Source organism: Eptatretus burgeri, chromosome 15, assembly GCF_056783735.1.
Source record: "Eptatretus burgeri isolate ZD-2024b chromosome 15, Ebu_testis_v1, whole genome shotgun sequence".
NCBI lineage: Eukaryota > Metazoa > Chordata > Myxini > Myxiniformes > Myxinidae > Eptatretus > Eptatretus burgeri.
Window position 1 is genome coordinate 15,572,320 of NC_140975.1, and position 14,323 is coordinate 15,586,642.

The 14,323-nt window shown below is 46.5% G+C and overlaps 1 protein-coding gene across 1 annotated transcript in view; it reads left to right on the top strand.

Moving 5' to 3' along the window:
* LOC147011609 (uncharacterized) overlaps positions 1-14,323 on the top strand; it is a 284,049-nt gene that overhangs the window by 268,863 nt on the left and 863 nt on the right. The gene's annotated exons all lie outside the window — the stretch shown is intronic.

Genomic DNA, 14,323 nt, shown 5'->3' on the forward strand with positions numbered 1-14,323 from the left:
GTGGGCTGAATACGCCCGATAATTAATCGAACCGTCGAGGTCGACGAATAACACCGCTCGGTTATCCCGATAGTACGGAACGGGTCGCTTAAGTGGCCCGTGTCCGAAGTCGACCTGCGGCGAGGTGCAACCGCCCGGTCTACCCTCCGTGTGGGTACTTAGGTAGGTCGAATTTGGCGAGCAACCCTATCCCACGCGGGGGCTGATTGGCTCGATCGCGGTGAGACCGAAAGGTCCACCCGTGACTGGTTCCCGGCGTTAGTCCGAGAGGGTCACGACTGGATTGTCCGTCCGGTGGGCGACGTGCCGCGATTCGAGTTACGTGGCCGTAAGCACGCCGGCGGGCGCGAATCCGTAACACTGGTGTCAGGAGTGGGATACAAATTCATCGCCCTCCTCGCGGCACTGGTATCGGAGAACAGGAAAACGGGCTCTCCTGTCTCCGGCTAAATTCACGGGAATCGGTCCAGGGGTGAGAGAAGCGACCCCCGATTCCCTCCAAATTACGAGCGAGCGAAATTAACCCTTTAAGAGAAGCAAGATGGCGTCTCAAGGCGAGCGGGAGCCGGGGGTATTAGAAATGGATGTAGAATGTGTAGAATCCATGGACAAGGATGGAATGCCCGTGCAGGAACATGAACTCGCCCAACTGAACCCAGAGCCCGAAATGGGTGCGGCAGCGGCCGCGGTGTATGACACCTCCCCCCCCCTCTCCACCAAAACCCTTCCCCAACTCTTGCCGAAACGGCTCAGCTGAGTGCATCCGACATGGCCCAGCTATGCGCCATGCTGGCGGCAATGACAGCAAGGATGGATGCAAATACAAACGAAATGAAAGGCATAAACGAAAAGATGGATGCAAATACAAACGAAATGAAAGGCATGAACGAAAAGATGGATGCGAATACACAACAAATGAACGAAAAGATGGATACAAATACAAATGAAGTGAAAACGACGATGGATGCGAATACACAGCAAATGAGGGAAGAAACGAAAAAGCTGCGGGGTGAGACGCAGAACATGGGCCGATGCCTGCAGGCGGGCATGAAGGCCGTGACCAGGGAGCTGGGAATGGCGACTCCACGTGTGGGAGCAAACGAGCTGGAAGGGGGTGCAACGGCTGACAGGCCCGCGGTGGAGGCGGGTAAAAAAATAATTCGGGGGGGCGTGTTGGGCGAGGGTCGTGACAGAAGAATCGACGGTGACCAAAAGGGAAAAATTAAATGGGGAGACCAAAACGTGCGAGACGAGACACGAGGTGACGACAACGGAAATAATAGTGGAGACAAGGGAGGTAAAGGGTGATGAGTTGGCAGAGACACGGGAGATAGGAACGATAGAGGGAAGACTGCACGATGAAGACGGGGTAAGTGACGCACACACACACGGAGGTAGTGGAAGATAATGGGGGTGAGCTCGCGGAGCGTGTGGGGACCCAGTGCGAGCACCTGGATGGCCTCCTCCAGGAACGAGGGGAGCGAGTATACCCCCTTGAGGCGAGTCACGACCAGGTGAGTTCGGTCGTGCTTTGCGAGGTTGAGGGGACGGGTGCTGTGGACAGGTGCACGGAGAGCTTGGGGGGTATAGAGGCCCCGGAGACCCTTGTGGGGACACAAATCCCCAGTGTGGTTGTCCCTGTGTGTGTGGTGCAAGGTGTGAGTGCGTCCCCGTGTGTGGAAGCGACCCCGTGTGTGAGTGGTGTGGTGGCGATGGTGCCGGAGTACGTGCTTCCCAGCACGCCATGTGTGGATGAGGCACCGTGTGTGAGTGTCGCCGTGTGTGTGAGTGAGGCACCGCGGGTGTGTGCCCCCGCGTGTGTGAGTGAGGCACGGTGTGTGGATGAGGCACCACGAGTGAGTGAAAGGCCGCGAGTGCGTGGAGCCACGTGTGCGAGGGAGGTAGCATGCGTGAGTGAACGGCCGAGTGCAAGGGAGACCGTGTGTGTGAGAGAGCGGTATGTGAGGGAGATGTCGGTTGGCATGCGGGAGCACGCAGCCGCGTCTCCCGGTGTGAATATAATGGAGTGGAGTGTGTGCGTCGTAACACGCGGGAGTGCGTGTGTTGAATGGCGGCGACGACGGCGACATGTAAAGAAAGAAAGCCGAGTAGCGGCTGTAGTTGTTTCGGGGACCGTGCCGGGTTCGCCCAGCAGTGAGCACGCGGTTCGTGCTGTGCAACGCACGAGACCGCCACGTGCTCGCTTGCGAGAGTGAAGTCCCGGTCCGGAAACGCCAGCGGTGGATTTGCCGATCCCGCGGACGGACAAAGTTTAGGCAGGATAATGGATTTGGACCAGACGGGTTCTCCACGCGATCGTGTGTGTTAAGCTCCAACGGGCAAAGCACATGTGTTCGCGTGGGGAACCCCTCGAGACGTGGGGCTTGTGTTTTTTTTTATGCGCACGGTGACGCCATGGCTGCACGTGGGGTTGGAATCCGGCAGGAGGGGTATCTCTGCCGGATGGTACCGTCCAAGGAGGGACGAGGAACACGTGCAGCTGCATGACGTCACGGGCAGGTGCAAAGTGCGCGAGTTGCCGCGCAGGTGCTGCGCATGGAAAAAAAAAAGAAAAAAAGAAACAGTAAGCCTCACTTTCGGGTGCAAAGGATTCCTGGGCAAGGGGTGGAAGACCCCCTTGGCCGGGGCACAGGATGGAAACTAGTTAGGGGGAAGGGTTAGCTTAGTTAGACCGACTCCATGGGGCAGGGGTAAGTCCTCATGGAGTCCGTGGAATGGATTAGTTAGAGGGATTGTAGCCAGATTTAGGTTGGGAAATTGATTCATGGGATTATTTGGAGACAGTGACAGACTTGTGAATGTGTAGACGGGACGTAGTTTAGCTACGTAGTGTTAAATGGAACGTGCTGTAGTTTAAGGGACGACGTGGGAGCACGAGTTAGTTAGGGGGTGCAGATAGAAGGATGGCAGAGTTCAGTGGTGTGTTTGTTGAAGAGTTGGTGAGTGAAGTGGAAGCATGTGCTTGGTGAGTGAGTGAGGCCAGCGGGTCTGTGTGTATGGAGTGAATGGGGAATGCATGGTGCGATGAGTGATTGGGGGGAGGAGTGACTCCCGCCCAAGGGACCCCGGGGTCAGAGTAAAGTGAGTTAGCTGGGTTAGTCAAATTGAAAAATGGAGGTCGTTTTGCTGTTGGTGGGAATGTAGGCTCGAAACCCATTTGGAGGGGTGCAGGAGCCCTGTTGACGGGCTTGGGAGCGTGGCTGCGAAAGGTGAGTATCGCTGAGTGGGTACCCCGGGCACCAGGCTAGTCGGCCGTGGTAGGCCAAGGGCCCATGGGGGGCCGGGATAGCGTAGTGGGCACGGGTGCGCCTGCTTGGTGCGGGGGCCCGGGGCGCCATTAGCCGCGTGGCCAGTGTTGTGGGCACGGGTGACCCTCGGAAAGGGGCCCGGGAGGCCGGCCTGCCACGTGTGCGTTTCAGGGGAGGTGCCATGGGGGGCACTCCCCGGTGTTAGGGAGCTGGTAGGCTCGGAGGCAGTGTAGTGCCCGGGGGTGCCATAGCAGGAGATTCGGCAGAGGGTCGTGCCTGCCAAAGGGAGCCACGTGTCCCAGCCAGGAGACCGTGTGAGGGCACGGAGAGAAAATTGGGGGGCGAGGCCCGAAATTGTGAGGACACCAACACAGGCGACGGGAATCTGGGTTGTTAGAACCAATAGTTTAAGCGAGAGGCGCTTGTTGAAAGCCCCGGGGTAGTTTAACAGTTAAATGGTTAGGGTAGATTAGGAGATGTACCCCTCCGCACCATCCATCCCCTCGCTGTCGTTGTGGGCCGCTGGACCCACTTGGTGTTAAGATCGCCGAACTCTGGGGAGGCCATCCTGAGGCTTCGTTGGGCCTCGACACAGGACGCTAGCTCTCCCTTGTTCCCCTCCGGGAAGGGAACGAAGGGGTTCGGGAGTAGGCTAGGTGACAGGATAGGTTAGCGAACAAGGACAGTAAAGGGGGTTAGGGGACGATTTATAGTGGGGAAGTAAACATAAAAACAACAAAAAAAATAAGTTGGGGCTAAATTGGGGTTTGACAAATTAAGGGAGTGGGTATAGGCAGTGACAGGCAAAGGCGATAGGTTGGGAGGGAGACAGGTAGGTAGGTCCGAGCCCGCCTTCCAAGTGGCCAGCACCACCGCACTCCCTCCACCAACCTCCATTGAACGGCAAAGGCTGGCCAACTTCATCGGCTGGCCGTGTTTTGCTTCAAGGCGGAGGCCGGCCAACTTCATCGGCAGCTGTGTGCTGCAAGGCCTGTGCCGGCCAGTTCATCTGCTGGCTGTTTTACTCCAAGGCCTGTGCCGGCCAGTTCATCTGCCGGCTGTGTTTGCCTGCAGCGGCCTTCTTCTGCGGGCTGTGTTTGCCTGCTGCCTTTGCCATGCCATGCCCACTGCCCACGTTCACCAGCCCCGTTCAATTTTGCTTTGCCCCCCCCTGTTCATTGCCATGTGCGCCAGGATCGTAAAAGCAACAGTTTGCAAGCTGCAAGAACTGCCCTGTTGGCAGCTACAACACGGGCCTGCAGTGGCGGCCCGTGCACCGTGTTTGTGTTCATCCATCCATTCGTGTGCTCATTGCGTGTGCCACTTGAGCTGTTACGGAGACTACGTTTGTGCAGCCCGTGCACCGTTGTGGTTCACTGCGTTCAGTTCAAAAGGGAAGGCCTTGGACTGCGTGTGAGCAGCCAGCCACGTTCCCTGTCACCTGCATTGTTTTGAGCCAGAGACTGCATGCGGGCAGCCTGGCTCCCTGCTAACTGCTTTCTTTTTGCAGAGTTCAATGATCCTGGGCCATGGTTTAGTGTAAAATTTGTAAGTTAAGGTTAAGATGTACTGTAAATATGAGTGCGCCCCCGGCATGTCTGTCCTAGCGCCGGCAATTTTATTTAAGTCGTCCGTGTGAGTGAGTTTGTTTAGATAGTTACGCAGCCCTCAGGTTATTTATTTTGGGGACACGAATACCATGAATGTCGCACTCAGGGATCCGTAGGTAAAATGTACTAGGGGAAAACTACACATGATGGCACACGAAAATTTGACGACTCGGGACGAGTCTGAAAAAAGGGGAGGGGGTAGTGTTGTGGTTACTAAATTCGCAAACCACCATTCAGGTCCCTTAGGTGAGATATCTCGGTAAGTATATGTGTAGTTAGGCCCAAACCCGTTGTCTAGTGAGAATACATGTCATTCATGCGTGCTGCGACTCTTCAGGATAGCCGTTTTTCTTTTACTATCTTTATTTTGGACCAACCGCCATTGTTACCACCACCAACCACAACATCAACCGCCCACCGCGGCGCCGCTTCACGTCACACCTCGCAACCGTCGCATCGCCACCGTTCTTGCGCCGCTTGTGGGTACCGGTGTTGGACTCGTGCAGGGCGCGCTCCGAACAGCGTGTACAAAACCACGGATTTTCCACTTCAAAAACGGATCAAAAACGACACACGCCCACTTTTGTTCCGTCCAATCGGTGAGCGAGGGGTGATTTGGCCCCGCCTCCAGGGCGTTGGAGGGCGATCGCTATATGCAAATTTATGGATCAAAAAGCATTCACGCCCACTTTTTCTCGGGCCAATGGGGAGCGAGGTGAAAGGTCGAAGGGAGGGGGTCAAAGATGAGAGAGCGAAGCCACGGGGCTTATATAAGCGACCGTGTTCGTCAGTCAAAAAAAGAGAGAGTGAAGACTTCGCAGTCGGTGGAGTTGGGAAGAAGAAGCAAGAAGGAGTTGGTCGTCGTCGTGTGCGTTGGAGTCGGAGCAAAAGGGGACGGAGCTGTGGAGAGGCGGCGAGGGCAGACGAGGGGGTGCTCGCGTCGTGCAGGGAGCTGCACACCAGGGAGGCCGACGGCGCGACCTGGCCGAGGTGGAGACGCTCGTCGCGGGACTCGAGGCAGAGTGGAAATCCTCTATACCCCGAGCATCAGCAACCCCCTCCTGTTTCCCCCCGCGCTGAGATAGTGCGACCAAGGGGGCCCCTTTCCCACCCCCTACCAGACACTGCCCGCGAGGCCCGCGGAGTTGAGGCACCATCGCCGCTCCGCGTCTCATCATCAGACGGGTAGGCCCGACCCGGTCTCGGCCTCAGGCCCGCCTCATCTTTGAGGGTATTCTTTTTCTTGGTTTTGGGTATGTGTTGTCGGCGCCGTCTGTGAAGTAAAATTGTATAAGTGTTGCCGTGTGCTCGCGTAATCGGTATTAGATCTGCATTGTCGCATTTGCTTTTTGTGTAAATTGCATTGTGTTTTCCTTTTCTATGTGCTTTTGGTGGAATTGAATATGTGTGCTTTCCGTTCGTCGCGAATAAATGTGCTTTGTGTTGAACTGTTTCCCGCTTCGCTTCGTCATTTCTTTCATTGAATCCTCATCTTGCTTCACGTAAAGGGTTGGTAGTGGGCTGAATACGCCCGATAATTAATCGAACCGTCGAGGTCGACGAATAACACCACTCGGTTATCCCGATAGTACGGAACGGGTCGCTTAAGTGGCCCATGTCCGAAGTCGACCTGCGGCGAGGTGCGATCGCCCGGTCTACCCTCCGTGTGGGTACTTAGGTAGGTCGAATTTGGCGAGCAACCCTATCCCACGCGGGGCTGATTGGCTCGATCGCGGTGAGACCGAAAGGTCCACCCGTGACTGGTTCCCGGCGTTAGTCCGAGAGGGTCACGACTGGATTGTCCGTCCGGTGGGCGACGTGCCGCGATTCGAGTTACGTGGCCGTCAGCACGCCGGCGGGCGCGAATCCGCAACAATATACATGTATATATATATATATATATATATATATATATATATATATATATATATATATATATATATATATATATATATATATATATATATCTACAGGGTGTCCATAAAGTCTCTTTACAATTAAAAAAAAATATTTCAAAATGAGTAGTAGATATTGACGTTTTTTTGCCTCATTCAATACACTTCTATATGGGCATTATTAGTTTCACGAAGCACATCAAGAAGGTACAAATTATAAAGAGACTTTATGGACACCCTGTATATTTATATGTATATATATATATATATATATATATATATATATATATATATATATATATATATATATATATATATATATATATATATATATATCTTCTTCTTCTTTCGGTTGCTCCCATTAGGGGTCGCCACAGCAGATCATCCGTATGATCCGCATAGTGATTTGGCACATGTTTTTACGCCGGATGCCCTTCCTGACGCAACCCTGGTCACCTCTTACAACACAGGGATATGGTACACCTATTTTAACCGGGTATACACCGGCCCAGTATACTGGTACTCATTTCGCCGACCTCGGAAGGATGACAGGCTGAGTCAACCCCCTGGTGTATTAATTCAGTGGCCCAATGAGACTTGAACTCAGGACCTTTGGATCCCAAGCCACTGCCCTCACCACTGCGCCAACACCAGGCTCACACACACACACACACACACACACACACACACACACACACACACACACACACACACACATATATATATATATATATATATATATATATATATATATATATATATATATATATATATATATATATATATATATATATATATATATATACATATATATATATATATATATACATATATATATATACATATATATATATACATATATATATACATATACATATATATATATATATATATACATATATATATATACATATATATATACATATATATATATACATATATATATATATATATATATACATATATATATATACATATATATATATACATATATATATACATATATATATATATATATATATATATATATATATATATATATATATATATATATACATATATATATATTTATTTATTTATATACAAACATATATATATTTATTTATATACAAACATATATATATTTATATATATATATGTATATATATATATATATATATATATATATATATATATATATATATATATATATATATATATATATAAACGTTTTTAAAACTTGACGAGCACATGGAAAAGCATACATAAATGTTTTATATATATATATATATATATATATATATATATATATATATATATATATATATATATATATATATATATATATATATATATATATATATATACAAATCGTAAAGTTTTTAAAACATTTATTGTGCTCGTAAATATCCACTTTAGAGCTCGACTTTTCACACTGACACATTCATTGTGGTCAAAGTATGATGACCTGGGCGGGGGTGGAATGGGGTTAATAACATGTAATTATCAAATTGCTGCCATCATGACTGTTTCCCTGCGGCAGGTCAATTGTCGACTGAAAATAAATTCAATGAGAATGAAGTCGAAACCTGAATGACAAACAAGCTTTTATCAGGACCTCCATCTATGTCAGAGTTGCAGATTAAAATAAATTGGTGATGTGCTCATTTTCAGGGAAACACTCTTCCACTGCCATTCTACAGGGTGCATTGTAAGTCACATTGCCCCCTATAAATATTGCATGCATGCTTATATGTGGGGAATATATATGTATGGAATGTATGTAGGCACATATGTAGCTGTATTTATTAATATCCCATCACATTTGCGTGCACATGTTGTCATTTTAAATGTAAGAAACGTCGGTGTGTGTACCATCATTTTCATTGCATAGTTTCATGTGCCTCCATCCGCTCTTTGACATTGAATTTAGCATCATTCTGTTTTGGGAGAAAATTGAAAACGCATTCCGTGCACCCTGTTTCAGGTCATCTGATATGTGATTACCAGTCTTCTGACACCTTCTTTGTGATTCCCCATAAGGAATCATTGCATGATGACAGATCAGGGCTTCTTCGTGGTCAGGCCAGCAATGCTGGGAAGTTTGCAAACCCATGGCCTATCCACCCATCTCTAAGAATATCACAGAGGTATTCTCAAATAGTAATAACATAATGAGCTGGTGCTACTTCTTGCTGAAAGCACACTTATCCAAGAAGGTTTAAACTATCAAGCTCCGGCACAAACTAGTCTCTGAACATGACCAGGTAAGGCCTAAGTCACATTTGCTCTACGGCAAGGATACGGCAGCCATACGCCCTCTGAATTGACAGAAACGTGCGGCGGCCGCAGAGTTTCTGCGGTGGCCTCAGGGTGGCCCTACTCTGTTTGCCTAACTTTTACAGGCCGTAGGGGTCGCCGTGGAATTATAACGCGGAGTTATAACTTTTTTCATTTATACGTTCGCCGTAGCAATTCGACAAGGTGAAAAAAAACAAAAACTGGTAAAACAAAAAGAATAATAATAAATGAACCCAATTGTTACCGTCTGTCTGGCCGCACGTTCGCCTTCGGGCCCCCCTGCGGTCGCCTTGCGGGCACCTTGAGGCTACCTTGCGTCTGCCTTGAAAATTATATGGACGCCGCAGGGCCCCCTTTAGGTGACCGTGCGACATCAAATCAAAGACCGTACGGCAACCCCACGTTTTCGGTCTCCACAATTTCTAAATACGCCATGCGGCTCTCCGAAAAATAAAAACATATGTGACTGCTACATTGTGTGACCGTGGAAATACTGCGGCCGCCGTATAATTGCTTGTGGCCGTAGATTTTGGAGACCCCACGGCCGCCGTGGCAAATGTGACTTAGGCCTAAGTGTGCTGGTTTACTGCACCATCAAAACAAATCGGCCCCAAAGAGGTTATCAGCTGACATTGCTGCCCATATAATGACATTTGGTGGGTTGTGTTCCAATTCTGCATGGAAATGGGTATTCTCTTTGCTCCAAAAATAAATGTTCCCTGCCTTTGAACTGCGGAATATCACACATTCCTGGGGGAAAAAATTGACTGTCATGCTGGCAAACTGAGACCATTACATCAAGAAATTGTCAACATTCCTTATGTTCAGTAGGAATATCTGAAAAAAAAAAAAATATATATATATATATTTTAAATGGGTGCAACATAAACAAGAAAAAGAGCAATCAGAGATTGCAGACCCTTGCCAGGACTTGTTTTGTATGGTGTTTGTGTTTTGTGTGGTGTTTGTGTCCCGGTGTGTTACATAATTAATAAAAGACATAACTAGAACTGACACTTTATAACGACTGTCAGTGATGACTGGGTACCAAGACATCCCGCATTGAAGGGCCACTTGACCCTGACACATGACATTTATCATTATTCAATTGAATTAAGGATGGGATTAAAATAAATTCAATCCAAATCAAATGGAAGACTAAATAGGTACAGTCCTGCATGGGAGTCATCAGAAAGAACTGGAACAAGCAAAATCAAAGATGAAGTAAAATCATCAGGAGGAACCTGGATAGGATTCACATTTCAGCTCCTACTCTTCTACCCTCAAATCCTTCAGGCACAGCCAAGTGAGCCTTATTCAAAAAAATTTTTTTTTAAAACCCAGATCAAAAAAATTAAATAATTCTGCTGCCAGACCATGCATCTGATCAGGTTGAAATTTAAAACATATTGCCGTATCCAGGTCAATTGATACCGACGATGGATAGATTTGCCAAATTGGCGTTTTACTCCCTCAGACGACATTCCAAGTTATGGCGGACAATGAGTGCATGGGTCGTGAAGAGACACACAAAAAGCTTAGCCCTTTTTAAAACCAACGGATTTGTCCCTGAACCCACAAACAATAACTCAGGGGTGATTGACCGGCAGAGGGATACGATGGCGGGTATTGATGGGGAAGAAAGGGAATGCAAGTAATAAAAAAATTTAGGTGCAATGAGAATAAAATAAATCTAAAAAAACTAAGGCACCACACACCAGACTCAGTCACTGATCGGGAAAGGGACAAAAACTGGGGGACTCAACTCTGGTGGAAGCGGGGAGAAGCAGGTGATAAGGGGATGATGAAGAGATGATGATCAGGATGATGAGGCGAGCAGACGATGAGCAGGATGATGAGGAGATGAAGCACACATGCAGGTCGATGAAATGGGCAGAGGCAGGTAGGCAGGATGAGCAGCCACAGGACAAAGACAGGCCGACCTTCTGAGAACTCTCTAACACGTCAATGGTTCTCTCCTCAGGCTTCGACGTGCCTCACCGACTCTCTCAACTGCCCAATTTGGCTTCTCGCTCTTCTCTCCCAGAGCAAAGAAAAACTCCGCCCCCTCCGAAGAGCGATTGACGCTCTTCCCCTCGCTCTTATGCTGAGTCTTCCGGTTGCCCTGGTGGAGGTTGACAGAGGTTATACGCACAATTTCTTGAACCATAATCCCCAACTATTACCATGCAGCATCCCCTAAAGCAGTGATCTTCACCATTGTTTGAAGGAGGGGGGGGGGGGGTACTTTTGCCGATAAGACATCAGTGTGAGAGCCACCACACCACCTAAAGGACTCCATAATGGCTGCTATTAGGCCCCGCCTCAACATGCTCTTCTTCGTTGTGGTTAACTGGGCTGCAAGCATAATTGTTTGTATACTGCACCCATATCCTGATGTAGTTGTGTTACTTTTGTGCTTCGCATTGGAACACTCATTTGAAACAATTGGGTAAATTTGATAGTACTATAGATAGTGTACTATTATACTGGATATATATAATGATAGTACTGGAATTATAGATAGTGCCCGTAAAAATAAAAAATAAAAAAAATTAATAAATAAATATTCAAACCGCGAGCAACAAACAACAACCACACAGGCCGTTTCTTCGCTCTCGCGTGCCCGTACATGCATGGCCCGGAAGGTCGCATAGTATTCGCAGTTACGATTATTCGCAATTTAGTTTTAATGCCCAAATATTCAATTAGCGCCAACGTATTTTGCCTTTTCGCAATGTCATCGCAAGGAAAAACAAAAAGAGAAGAGAAGAGAGACAAAAAAAATACTTCCTGGTTCGGAGCATACCAGCACTCTGATGTTACCGAAATTTATGCACCGTCTAATATGAAAACGATCATAACTTGGGGCATTGTGTTTATCTATAAATGCGCACAAGAAATCTAGAAATTATTAGAATACACGAAGTCATCACTCTCCGGAAGCCCGTACGTTGTAACCCAAAATGGAGAACGCGACTGAGCTTCCCTTCCCCATCGGCCACACCCACGCAACAACGTGTCTTGTCATTGGTTTGGTAAATAAATGGCCATAACTTGGGAAGCAATTGTCCGATTAACATCAAACCTTGAAAAGGCACATCCTCAGGTCCCCAGCAATATACATGACAAGTTACAATTAGATCGGACCAGTGGTTGTCGAGAAACAGCGGTCACACACACACACACACACACACACACACACACACACACACACACACACACACACACACACACACACACTGCTGGAATTATAGATAGATGTATGGTGGATTATGATGGAGTGTTTTCACATTTGTGTATTATCTGCCACACGTCAGCGGCCACACTTTAGGCCACCAGGGGCCACCAGTGGCCCATTGGCCATGCTAAGAAGAACAGGGCCCTGTAGGGTGCACATTTAAACAAGACATCCTTAAGCGTACATGTCCCAACTTATTACATCAAGATTGGTTGACGACCTGAACACAGACCATGCTACTCAATACATGCCCATCTGCTCGAAGGTGATATCTAAGCTCCCCCCTCAACCCCCCCCCGTTACCCGCACCACCTACAAACGTAACAATATATATCACCCATCACTACAAGATAATAATTTTGAAGTTTCACGTAGATCGATGAAGCAGTTCAAGAAAAAGAATTATTTTTTAAGATTGTCTGTCAATCCAATAAGGCTGCCAAACCATGTGACCTATCCATTATTTTTGAATACCCTGGTATTCCCATGGCTTGGGGAACATGTGTGCAAGGTTTCCTCTCTATCTGTCCAACCGTTCTGGAGAAGAAGATTGTTAAATGTTTCAGGGTAAATCCAATGTGGTTGCTAAACCATGTGGCCTATGACATCATCGGTGCAAACATTTTGTTCCTCATGGATAAGCAGTCAGAGCTGTAAATTTTGCCTCAATCCATTCAACTGTTTCAGAGAAGAAGATTTTTGAGGGTTTGTTTTTTTAAACAACATGGCTGAACCACATGAGCAATGATGTCATCAATTTTTTTTCTGTTGACCAATTTATCCTAAGATCACCCTCAAAAATTTTCATACTGATTAAATGTAGCATTACATTCTACGTATAAAATTATGATGTCGTAACCTATGAGATCATACAAAAATCACACTTATTCACCATGTGGAGTACTTGCAATGTGTCAAGTTTCAAATTTTTCCATGGTGCAGTTTCAGAGTTACAGAGGTCCAAAGGTTTTCCTTTTTCCAACTTGGCTGCCACACCATATGATCTATGACATCAAAATTATCATTACAACATTCTACATGATTAGTCGCTCCTATGCTGAAAATTTTGTTTCAATCTGACAAGAGGTTGCAGAGAAATATCATACTCACATTCTGTGCGGACAAAACAAACAAACAAATGAAAAAAATCACTCATAGAGCGACACTTGGAAAAACAGAACAAAGTAGAATGGCACTCGGTAGCGTATATACCAGCGTGTATACCTCCGCCAGAGTGAAGAGTTTACGTTTTGTTTCCCACTCATGGGCTGGATCTAAACCAAAATCTAATCTGCTTGTTCTTGTCACCAAACCAACTCATCCACCTAGTTTTGTCATAACTCATCCACAATTTTTGAGATATCATGATATATATAGTTTTTGGTCCTATCTCTCAATTTTATAAATTAGGACTATGTTGACCTTTTGACCTTAAAAATAATTGGTGGTTGAATTAATTGACCTGATATGCAAATCCTGTTCAAATTTCAAGTTAATTGGACTAAAATGGAGGATTTTAGAAGTTTGGCCTTTATTGACCTTTTGGCCAATGTTGACCTCAAAAATAATATGTGGTTGAATTTATTGACCTGATTTATAAACCCTCTTCAAATTTCAAGTCAATCAGATGAAAATTGACAATTTTTAAAAATTTGGCCTATGTTGACCTCAAAAATAATAGTTATTTGAATTCAGTGACCTGATATGTAAGCGCTCTTCAAATTTCAAATCAAACGGAAGAAAATTGAGCATATAAAAAAAATTGAAAACGTTGTTGGCCTTTGGCCTAAAAAAAAGGAAAGAAAAAAAAAGAAGTATTCTGCCGGGCCACTATCTCCACCGTTTGGTGAAGTTTTGTGAAGATCGGTTTAAAATTGTGACCCGTAGGTGATTGAAGGTGAGCAGACAAACAAACAAATGGAAGCAATCAACATACTTGTCAACAAAATTAATAATTGCCAAGTAATAAACGAGAATGATCTCGTGCATGGCACAATACTTGCAAAATCCATAAAACAAATTTGACCT